Source organism: Homalodisca vitripennis, chromosome 3, assembly GCF_021130785.1.
Source record: "Homalodisca vitripennis isolate AUS2020 chromosome 3, UT_GWSS_2.1, whole genome shotgun sequence".
Lineage (NCBI taxonomy): Eukaryota > Metazoa > Arthropoda > Insecta > Hemiptera > Cicadellidae > Homalodisca > Homalodisca vitripennis.
In genome coordinates this window covers 155,765,734-155,778,386 of record NC_060209.1, presented here as the reverse complement: position 1 = coordinate 155,778,386, position 12,653 = coordinate 155,765,734, and positions in this window count along the sequence as shown.

The window sequence follows — 12,653 nt, the reverse complement described above, 5'->3', positions numbered from 1 at the left end:
ATTCAATGAACAAACGTTCAATGCTTTATTACAAAACTTAAAATTTAAGTATTTAAATAACGTTTGTGTAATAAATCTTTATCTAATATAACAAAATTAAATTTCCTACAACTGAATCGATAGATACAAGTATATATGACTTACGTAAACATTGTACATATATGCGAACAATTAATTGGTTTATTTTAGCAAAAAATGGTTTGATAATACTTTTAAGCTAAAAAAAAGAAGGCACAAGGAAATACGACACGTTTGAGACTAGAAGCTGGATCATGTTCTCGCTGAGCGGACATCAAAACTCTGCCCACGTGTAAAGGATTTAATATAGGAGGTGTATGAAGGTGGAAAATAAAATCGGATAGTTTGTTATCAAACTGAAATGATCAAAAATCTCTAATATGATTTAGAATCAGTTGTAAATGTTAATGTGGTGCGTTTAAATTATGGGATGGATTATGATGGTAAATTGTAAATTAAGCAACAACTAACTACAATATATATATATATATATATATATATATATATATATATATTTAGATTTAACATATACATTTAACACGAAAATAGGTGTTATAACAGGTCTTTGAGACGATAAACATATAGAGGTCTATGCAGCCAACTTATATTTTCAATAAAAACAACGTACGTACTCATCAACGCAACGGTTACCACAAGATATCACTAAGCATTACAGAAGATAGTCACACCAACATTTATTGCGTTGTAGATTATATTCCATTACATAAATATAAATCAAATGTTTGGAATAACCCAGTGCTTCCCATTTTTAGTAACTAATATTATACCATAAATATTAAAGTTTTTTGTTTAAATACCAAGCTAACAAAGAATAAGTTAGGAATTAGTTCTCGTAAATTAGATTATGCGCCTGTTTGCAATTGGTTATTCTTGGTCTCGCATACGTTGCATGCTGCCAACTGTCAGTAACTAAATAAAAGCATATCCTGTCATTTCTAGGTGGTTCCTGAGATCTGCCGAGCCTGCTGAAACCCTTGGCCTCTTAGCACCTTGTAGTCTCTGAAAACTAAGTATATGGCAATGCTGATAACTAAAAAACTAAAAAAGAGGCTAAGGGCTTACAATATTTTTATGCTTCAGGATTGGAGATGAGTTCCGGTCACACCAAACTTATTGTTTCAAGAATTGCATGGCTTCTAGAATTTTTTAGTTTCTATGTTTTGAATTTGCTGAAAAAATCCTAGCTTCTAGAATATAATAACTTGCAGAACCTTTCACACTCTGGGAGCTTTTTGATGGATGGAAGCTCCTTACATCCCCTAGGACTCCAATACTCAAACTCTGGAAACTAGTCTATTATGGAAATCTTAATTCCTCAGTACTCCTAGCTTCTAGTAATTAAACATTAATTGATAAAATTATTATGTTGGTAATTAAATTACGAGGGACTGAGGTTTCTTCTTAATATGTATCACAACTATACTACAGAGTAAACTGATTAATACAGAACTAATAAATGGTACGTTCGGCTTTTTATATCTTTCTCATTCACTGATACAAAAGCTATTGGAGAAAGATATATCAATAGCTTTCTATATCAATAATTCTATTGGCTGGGAATGATTTAAATGTTTGAGGGACTGGAAAACAAATTTACTTCTATTTTTATATCTAAAATTACACACCTTGACATTAGCGTTGACGGAAAATCTGTGCAGCTAAATTCTAAACTGAAAATACATCCTCTATGTATAAGTAGCATCAGCTAAAAAATACAATGAGAACAATACAATTTTTATAAAATCCGCTACAAACATTGAAACTATATATCTAAATTACACCCCACTCTAATTATTATGAACTGTACAGAAAACTGAAAATGTATTACACGATTCCAGGTTACTGTTATTAAATAGGGTGATATAAATCTTTTCAAATAGTAATGTTGGTTTCAATTTGCTTATCCGTGTAAAACATTATAAGAAATACCCAAAGTAGATGGTAGTATTACGAAATAACATAAACATACATCTTTTTGTATAACAACATACATTTAAGCATGCTATTTATGGGATCATAAGACGCATGTATTACACGATAGGTTTTTATTTTTCTTGATGAAAAATAAAATAATGAACTTATTTCTAAAGTGAGTACATATATCTGGAGAAGTGGTGAAGATTTTATACTTTGTAGATCATAAGTATTTAACTGTCAAATGTTTACGGTGTAATTCTATTACTATCTTAGAATTGCGTTGAGAATCTTATTAATTCCTAAGTATGCAGATTTTTAATCGTTGTTTTGACTGTTGTAGTAAAACATGTTTTTTTATGCTACGTTTGAAGACACAGAAGTATCTTAGTAGGAAGAAGTTCTTTTATAACGTTTACAATATACTCTTGAAAGTGCTCACAAATACTTGTCTGTACCTATACGACTGTACATGCTTAGATCTTTTATCATACCAATTTGGAAACGATTAATTTTAATTGCCTTTGTGCTTTTGAACTCTATTTAAATAAACTATCTACTTTTATAATCCATCCAATACTTCAATAATCTACAGGTTTTAGTAGGGACTTCATTTTAAACTGATGTTGAATTTCTTATGCAAAATATCTACTTTAGATTGGTATACAAAATTATAGAAGCATATGGCAATAATTTAATGACAATGTTACTGATAAATATTATCACTTTGTAGAAACACAAATTAGGTATATTTGACTGAAAATTAACACCAATACCTGAAGTAGGAGTTTAAGTTTTGAGTTATCTGACTTGCACTATAAAATTATAATTAGCTGTCTTCTTTCCTCGTGGATAAGAGAGAAGCCTCGGGTATCAATTACAGAAACTAATTATCAAGAAAATCTAATCACCAACTTTAATTAAGATACAGTATTATAAGTTTGAAGCTTCAAGAAATGTACTTAAACCTTATTAAGTATAAAGTATATAGTGTTTTAGAAACGTTTAATTGGATTACCTTTGAATCAGTATCGACTTTTTTAAAACCTAATAATTTGTTAACACACTTTTTACACCTTTAAAAGTACCCAAGTTTTACAAGTTTAGTATCAAAATAAACTCATTAAAGTTGAGAACCCAATTGTGCATCCTGATTACATAAGCTTTTTGGCATTGGGGTTGATAATTGCTCATAGGTTATTCTACCAATACGCTGGATGGAGGTCAGATTTAAAAATTGGGCTAGGGAAGTAAGGAAATGATCACGAATGCTATAAGAGAACTCCTTGCATTCATTAAAAAGAGATTAAACTTATATTGTTATCGTTTATTTGGGAAATGAAAGTTTGTCTTTCGTTTGCATGGTCTTGGAAGATAAAATTCATTATAATTTGGTTCACCCACTCTCTGATTAGGTTTATCTATTTATTTATAAAAATCACCAAGTACTCATATTGATGACAATTTAACATCATATGTGAGATCTTATTTCTTTATGTCGCGGAAGGAATACATACTTAAATTCAACGAAAGTTAATTTGCATAAAAATTAATCTTAATAGTTATGGAATACTAGAAGTAACACTTATTTACAGTGCAGCCCATTGTCGATAAAATGTGTCACGTGATTGTTTACACTATGCCTCTGTCAGGTGATGGATGAGCTATACCCAAACATAGACCATTGTCTGTCGACATTGAGTGATATATTACCTGGTGTCATTGTCAATAATGCCTCGGTTGATAGTTAGTACAAGGTGCAATATATCCAGCTGTGTGACTATTGATGAGGTATATCTAACGGAATATAGACCATTTAACTGATGGTACTTTACCTGGTATCATTGCCAATGATAGCTAGGTTGATAGTTAGTACAAGGTACAATATATCCAGCTGTGTAACTATTGATGAGGTATATCTAACGGAATATAGACCATTACGCTGATGGTACTTTACCTGGTATCATTGCCAATAATACTTAGATAGATAGTTCTGTACTTTAGAGGATGTAAACTATACCCATCTATAAGACGAGGTATACCTAGTGAATTATATAACTATAGAACATTGAATAGGTGATAAATTACCTGATACCTTTGGAACTTGTGCTCGTCATGAGACACATAATGCAGGTTATACAATATACTATAGGATTTACTATGTGTAGCAAATGAGTTGAAACCTTATAATAACACAGCTGCACCAGAAAAAACTCAAAATCCAATTTAGGCTACTATAAAAATTATTCCCCAGTCTTCAAATTGTTAAGCACCGTTGATTCGTAAATTTCTTTATTCATAAAATAATTTAAAATATTGTTCTGAAAACATATTTTGAATTGATTTAACTGAGCGTTAACAAAGCCTATTACTCGAGTTGCTGACAAAATCTTTCCTGAAGCTTCATTCTATATAAGTAACATGGATTTCGTTGATGTCACTTGATAGGATCTTGTTGAATATTACTCATCTACACGACAAACACAAAAATGTGTGCAAATTTTTGTGGTTTTTTACATTGTGTTTATGGGTAAACATGTTGGTAAAAAGAAAAATGCATGAGAAATAAATTTCTATACAAACCAAAGTAGAATCATGTAATTTCAACACCTACATCGTGCCACATTTAGCTACGTATATATGACGTAAAACGTGATGTGGCGTACTCCTACATTGTTTTATACCACAAAGGAAATGAACAAGTTCCATGTGTTAAGTCTAATTAATTATTGAATTTGTAAAATCAGTGGTCTTCTTTAAGTAGTTATCATCATAATCATGATGATAATAAATTACATAAATATATTTTCATACAAAACAATAAAATAAATAGAATAAAACATACCTTTGTATTGTACACGTTTATATATCCAAATATACGTTTTCCTAGCTTAAAAAGAGCATGCATATTACTTCAGAACACCTCCTATAAGGAGTACAGTATGTTATATGAGTAAGTATATTTTTGCCTTAATAATGTGTGCTTAACATCAGAAAACAGCAATTGTAATAATAAAACAAGTGTAATCGCATTTACAACCTCGATTCTATGAAATAAAGGCAGCAAAGTTGATAGTCTTTTTTAATTTTTTTGCCAGCGGAGAGAGAAGTTGCGTTATTTAACATGATTTTAGCCGAGTCCTTAGCTAATGAATGATCTTTATATTACAGGCATAATGTTTCTGCCAAATTTGATCAGTTATCATTTTTGGAAGAGAAAAGTATTTTATAAAATGATTACCAGACCAGCATTGTTGAGTAATTATAGACTTCCCCATCAATCCTTTTTTTCGTATTATTTTATGTTATTTAACGTTCACGTTTAGTGAGCGATCTTCTTAAATTACCTATGTATTCAATATTACTACAGCATTTTATACGATTAACACAATTTGTTTTAGTCCTTCGTGCCATTTTTTGTTTTTTTTTTCCACTTTACGAGACATTACTTAAGGGTGTGTAATGTTCTATTCTGTAACATATGGTGATGGTAAATATCCAATATCCTATTCATTCTTTCAAATCATCCTTCGACAGTAGCATAGAAGAGATAGATAGATGATGGATGTTTTTAGTAGAGATAGTATATTTTTATTTGGGAAATGTAATAGAGAAACAGTTACCAGTTTACTAAAATTTTGATAAAAATTTGTTTCAAAAAGAAGTATATTCATAACAATAATATTGATTCTGTTATAAGTATTCTGTCTTAATCACCTTTATAGATGAGCTTAAGCTTATTATCATTTCATTTTTATTTACGAGAAAACCCTTTGTTTGAAACACAACTTTTTTAAAGTTATTTAAATCTTTATATTTGTACAATTGTATTAAACTACAATTATACTATAATTATATGTCCATAAAATCAGATTTTGTTTATTTATTCTTGTTTACAAGAAAATGTAATTGAAAGTCCAGAATTATACCGTGTGCCATAATAAGGCATATTCGTAATAAGTTACGAATATTAAATTGATATTTTAATTTAAAGAGGATTGTGTTCTTCGATTTTATTGTAAATGTGATATTATTAATATAATCTGAAAACCAAGTAAAGTCATACAAACATGTTAATAATAATTAGTTTTTTAATACACATGAAGATTCATCATTGTGTTTAGCGAGTGAGAACAAACAAGGTCTAAATGAGTACTTTCGATAGCCAGTGTAAGTTAGGAATGCTGGAAAGGAATCACAGTATAGAAGTACCCTCAGTATCTCAGACTCCCTAACCATTAAATATTAACCTTTAAATCCGACCGCACTTAACTATTCCGTCTTATGTATTCGTGATCTATTTTATTCATGGAGACCCAGGATTCACTGTAAAGGCGTGTGGGAGGATCTTAACTTCAATATATTTTCTTTGCACACAGTTCAAAAGGTCAGTCTTCGATTTAAATTACTGCGAAATTGTAGATCCTGTACAACTTTTAACGCTGTAATTAGATATAATAGTTTCTAAATATATAATATTATCATCAACAATTTTTCTTGACTGAACTTGTTTTGTTACTGCTCAAAAAACAACATGAAATAATAAACCAAAACAAATTAGCACAACAATATAATAACCACGTGATAACAATATAATAGCTGCTTATTATCTATAATATAATAATTTTGGTGTTTGCAAAATGAGGTTACTGTCATAAAATGGAACTTTACTCTTTTATAAATAAATAACACAAATTCGGTACTATTGCATAGTCTGTTAAATATTCCCCATGGTTTTACATTGAGTGTATTTAAAACTAAATCTCAGCAATTATTAAAAAACCTTTTCAAAACAAGTACAATGATCGGAAAATCAATGATTAATCAATCTATCATTCTGTATTATGATGCCGGACTTCAACTCTCTCTTTCTGCAAAACCTAACTAGCTCCTATGAAATACAGAGAGTCTTGAACTAACGGAGAGATGAGTAGATTGTGAACGGTAAAAATATGCTTTATTGGGATAGGCTAGGGTAGTTTCTTTAGGTATATTACTTTTCTTTATAGGTTAATAGAATTACTGCACACATATATGTACATTTGACACTTATAGACTATACCACTGTGAAGAGCCACGTAATCCTAGCATTCATCGATATTAGTTGACAAAAAGAATATGTCTTACAAGTACTAATAATAATAATACTAACATTAAAAATAAACAATATAAATTATTGCAATTAAAACGTTAACTGCTTTCTTATTGATCATAAGTATCCATTCATACTGCCATAAACTGTGCTATATACTCGTATTATACACAAGAAACAATTTATACGCAAATAGGTTTTCACCGATCGTAAAAATATTCTTCATCAGAGAAAAACCCATTTGTTACCAAGAAATATTTGAGACGAGTTTTAAATAGTTAGGATTGCCGATTAATCTGTTTGGTAACTTAAATCCATACTTTTGAATATATATCACTACCATTAAATCTGACTTAGAACTTAATAGTATGAGTGCATAAGTCACTAATTGCAGTATTATTTGTATTTGATTTAATAACAAGCCACACTCAGATCTGACCTGAAATTTTTTGAACCGTTAGATCCTGTAAACTTTAACGGGAGAATAGGGTTTACTTCACAATTTATATTCTAAGAAAAAACTATGTTTTATTTTGCACAAATGATATTTAAAACAAAGTTATTAGAATTGATTTAGCAAAACAGTATGTGTATCATAGTTTACAATCTTGTTTTGTTAAATCATTTATTTATTACTGTTATAAATGGTTTATCACTTCGTTTTTTTATGTACTCATGGGTCACTCATGTTTTATTGGATAAGCGTTAGCGAAGCGTGTTGTTCGAGGAACTGGACATATTTCATTTCTGTCTGCCTCTTTGTCTGTCTTTCAGTATGTCTATCTTCCAGCACAATACCTTCGTTTCAATGTAATTAACGTCGAGTTCGGGGAGTATGGTGCATCAGTCCATAGGATCTGGCTGAGCGTTAGTGAACTTTTTCACATTGATCTTATGGGTAACCATAATGGCAACGATAGAATAACATAATAAATAAAGTTGAAAAAAGGCTGAGTACAATCATGTAGGGTTTCAACATATGACATAATGCTTTAGACATGATATGGGTATGGTGAGCGTACATGGTGTGAGTCATACTCCTGTCTTGTATAAATAAGTCAAAATGGGATATTTATAAAAATACTTGCTTGTATAATTATGGAATTATTATATTTTATGTATTGTTTATATTAATGTTTATGCTCAACTTCACACTATTTAAACTATGTATAAAAGTGCTTTACGTATTTCCTTACAATAAAGATTTACCATACTTCCTCATAATACTTGCAGAACTGGATGCACTTCACTATTGTCAGAAATACTTGGACCGGGCTTTGCTGCCAGTCTGACCGGAATGTTGCCTGTAAAGCGTAGACTATGTAGAGCACCACTTCAAGTGTCCTCCTCACAGTCCAAGTGTTCCTTCGTGATAGAAGAGTGTCCTCGTCCCTGGCACTTGTCAGCCCTCGTCTCTGACTCTCTTATCACTCCAGGTTACGTCAGGGCCAGCCACGAACAATTCCACAAGTGTTGTACTGTATCCTATAAACTAAAACTAGCATATTCATAGCTAATCCACTAAATGGAATCAACTTTTATTTCTATATGTAGACGTTCTATAGTAATATTTAAAATGCGTCCAGTGACCATGTAGACCCTAAACTTTTTATTTATATTCACTAACATGTTTCAGGAATACACTCCTTATCTTAGCAATGCATTGCCTCAAAAATTAGGATAAGTATTAAAATACATCTATAACGGAAATTTGTGAGCGACTTGTAAGAACTAAGTAAACGACTCAAGTTTTCTTATGTTAAAATGGCGTATTACACTACTCACTTTGATTATAAATTAATTAATTTTACTATTTTCTCCTTGCCATTAAGTTTACTCATAAGACCAATGTAAAAAAGTTCACTAATGTTCAGTCAAATCCCATGGTGCGACATAAACCATACCCCCGGGCTTGATGTTGCTTGTATCACTATACATTTATTGCGCCTTTTTTACAGTTAATAGAATATGATTTTTTCCATTTATTAGCTTTGGCATACAAAATATAAATTCACACCAGTTTTACAAAATATACTTTTAATAAAAAAAACTACACAATGTGTGTTCGTTTTTATATATTTAAATTATTAAAATTTTATTATTTTTTAGTTTTCATTTGTTTGAATATTTAAATTAGTTTTATACAGTTTTTTTCTTTTTGACAACATGATTTAAGAAAAATATTGAAATTTATAAATCTTGTAAATTAAAATTAGATACATAATGTACTTTATTTTGACGGTATTTAATATGCGATGGAATGTTATATTTATTTCAGACCCTTAATAAAAGAATTAACAAAATTTTTCATTGTAGAATTTTAAAAGATGGTAAAAAACATTTAAAGTTTGTCAACATTTACTCCAACTTTACTTATCATTATTCAATATTCAAAACGTGTATGAAAACATGAAATGGCCACATCCTTTAAGCTCATTAACCACTTTGTGAACTAGACATTTTGTGCCATTATTTTCAACTTGTTACCAAATTTTTGTCCAATGAAATTTTGTAAATGATGAGAGTGGTTATCTCTGAAGTACATTTCAGTGGCTCAGTAAACAGCTTACATGTGCTTTCTTGAGCCATTTCTTGCACACCAGGAAGTTCCATTACAAACAATCCGACATGAACAGAAGTACAACTAAATGTACTTTATGAGTTATGATTAGCTAGATTGGATTGTCTTAAACGTTTCCATACCAGTCTTGAGTTAAGAGCCTTACTATGAAAACAGTTAAAATTAATATGTGTTCATTGACGAAGCACCTAGTTAGTCCCTTTGGAGAATAGAAAAGGTGCATTAAATCCACCATACTGCCACTGAGACCTTGTACCGAATGAACGAAACACGTGGGGTTGGATAACGCTAAGGTCGTAGTAATAAATACACGATTGCAAAGTTTACTTCTATGTTTAATTGTGGAAAATAAACATAAAAGTACCACTTCTAGATGTTAAGAATAAAATAATGTATTGCCACGTTGCTGCCATATAGAGTGATGATGAACTAAATGATATCATGGAGCCGAGATTAATGGTTCGAATGCCCTATAAGAATTTTGCATATGAACTTGATAAATATTAAAACTGTAAAATTAACTTCCCTTCACGTAGATATCGCTTCACTAGCGTCTTGTCTCAACATTGTAGCTGTAGTCGGAAAAAGTTCAGATTAGTAGACAAGAATTATAAAATATGTATGCTGGAAGTACTCAAAATTGTACTCATAGTTAAAATCAAACTGAGAGACTCGAAGTTAAACTCGCCTTAATTAAACAAAATCAATACGGTATTATCCATTTATCGGTACATTTGAAGATTTAAGACAACATGGTCTCGTCAGAAGGACATCACCACACAATTGTCCATATTAATCTGCCAAATAAAACATCAACCGAGATGGGTTACTTTACTATATATAACTTTATTTTAAATTACATTTAAATGAAAGGGCTAATTTATAATGCGAAAATATAAATTTTACTTACGGATGAGGCGTGAGAGGCAGCATGATCGGCAGCTACAAAATTCACAAGAAAAAAATTAATACGAGTGCCATTTAGGTTATTAAACAAAGAATTTAGTTCCAAAAACATCGGAAGTAACCTATATAACAGGATTGCGAAGATATGTATTAAATAAAATACAACTAAATAACTGTGCAACATGTTCTAGGAGACAAGGCAAATAGATTTCCTACCAATCATAAAAACAATATATATATATATATATATATATATATATATATATATATATATATATAAATATATATATATATCAAGCTTAATAAACTTTTTCCTTCTATTCCTAATCCCTAATTCTTTGCTCTCTACTCTCCAGTGTTTGGATAGTTAAAATAAAGGACCGTTACTCTAAACAGATGCACGTGGCCATAATGTTTGGTGACCATTAGGCCATATACCTGTACCACTTCCGCAAGGGGCCGAGTATGGTAGCCCATATTGATCGAGTTTACTCTCTAGTAATCAGCAAGTTCCATTCAATAAGCGGTTAGAATGCTTCATATCTCAGTCAGAACATATTCAAGGGCTAGAACTGTTCCTAAAAACTTTCATTACTAAGAAGCATACCGTTTCTTGTAAGCTGGTGAGTTTGATTATGGAATGTTATCAAGTTGTCCAACATATGGACGAGTTATAGTTTTTTACTGCCTACACGTAACATCATGTTCTTGTTTAACACTCTCGTACAATTTATGTTATCACTTTTAAATAAATTAAGCATTTTTTTAGTTCTTTGCCAGTAAAAGTAAAAATTGCAAAAAAGCAGAAGTTTTAAATATTTAGAATGAGGTTTTTTAAATATCATATTTTAAGACCCACAAGAAAAGATATACGTCACCCTAAAGATCTGTTGATGTTTTTTTTTCTGTGTAATTTTTTAATAGTTTTTTTTAGTAAATGTTAATATAATCAAATTGTTTATCAATAAATCAATTTTTTTATTCTACCTAAACTTTATTACAATTAAATTATATATCTATGTTCAGCTGATATGTTTCTCAATTATAATTTTCAACCCGGTATACTGGTCGACGTCTAAAGTTAGGGTAATGAAATCGGTTCCTTCTCTTACCCTCCTGTTACCAACATCACACACACACAATCTAAGTGTAACAGCTGGTTGTACAAGACACCTCACTCTACTACTCCCACTTTGTTTGTACCAGCTGAGTTGATTCTGCTCATGCATTGACACAATCACTGACTGCTCAAGACTGCCTGATATCAAAATTTAATGAATAGAATATTAAATAATGAAATCATGCTTTTCTGTCTATGCGCCCGATACTCTAATGAATTTCAATCCAAGTAACTGGTGTAGTATACCAATCCGAATTACATACCTACTTAGTATAGGTGAAATACTTAAACTAACAAAATCATATCGATTGGTAAAAGTACTCGTAATATAGTTATTACGGGCAGAAATGTATATGGTAAACCAATGTAAAAAGTCAGCGTATTAAAGTACTTAGTTAAGGTAAACAAATAAACCAACAGAACATAGCAAAACTCTTTACCAAACTGACTAACCTTTTGTAGGATTAAAGAGAGCATCTGTACTTCGATTTAAGTTGAAACCCAAAATCAATATAGTTCTTCCTTTACCAAGACGAACCTATGTACTAAGTTAAAGGTCTCTAAAACTTTTTTATAAAGAATTATCGAACAAACGGACATTTAGATAACGACACGAGTTTTAGAAGATCGTGTCCTAATAAAGATTACGAGTTCGACTGATCTTCACCAATATGAGGAAACATGCACAAAATCATTTTATTATTTTCATGTTCTCTATCTTCTTAAAGGGAAATATGCCCTTAAAACACAGATAATTAATAGATTACAATTATATATTACTATTGGACAATGTGGAGTGGAAAAAAGAGTTATTAAAAGAATTAATATTAACCATTTATATATATATAAATATATATATATTTATATATATATTTATTTATTTATTTATAAAATAAAACACATGCTTATTCTTTTCCAATTACATTTAAACGCACTGTTTACATTAAAGTAACTCAAATAAAAGTCATAATATTTTCGCAACCGAATTCGGGACCAAATAC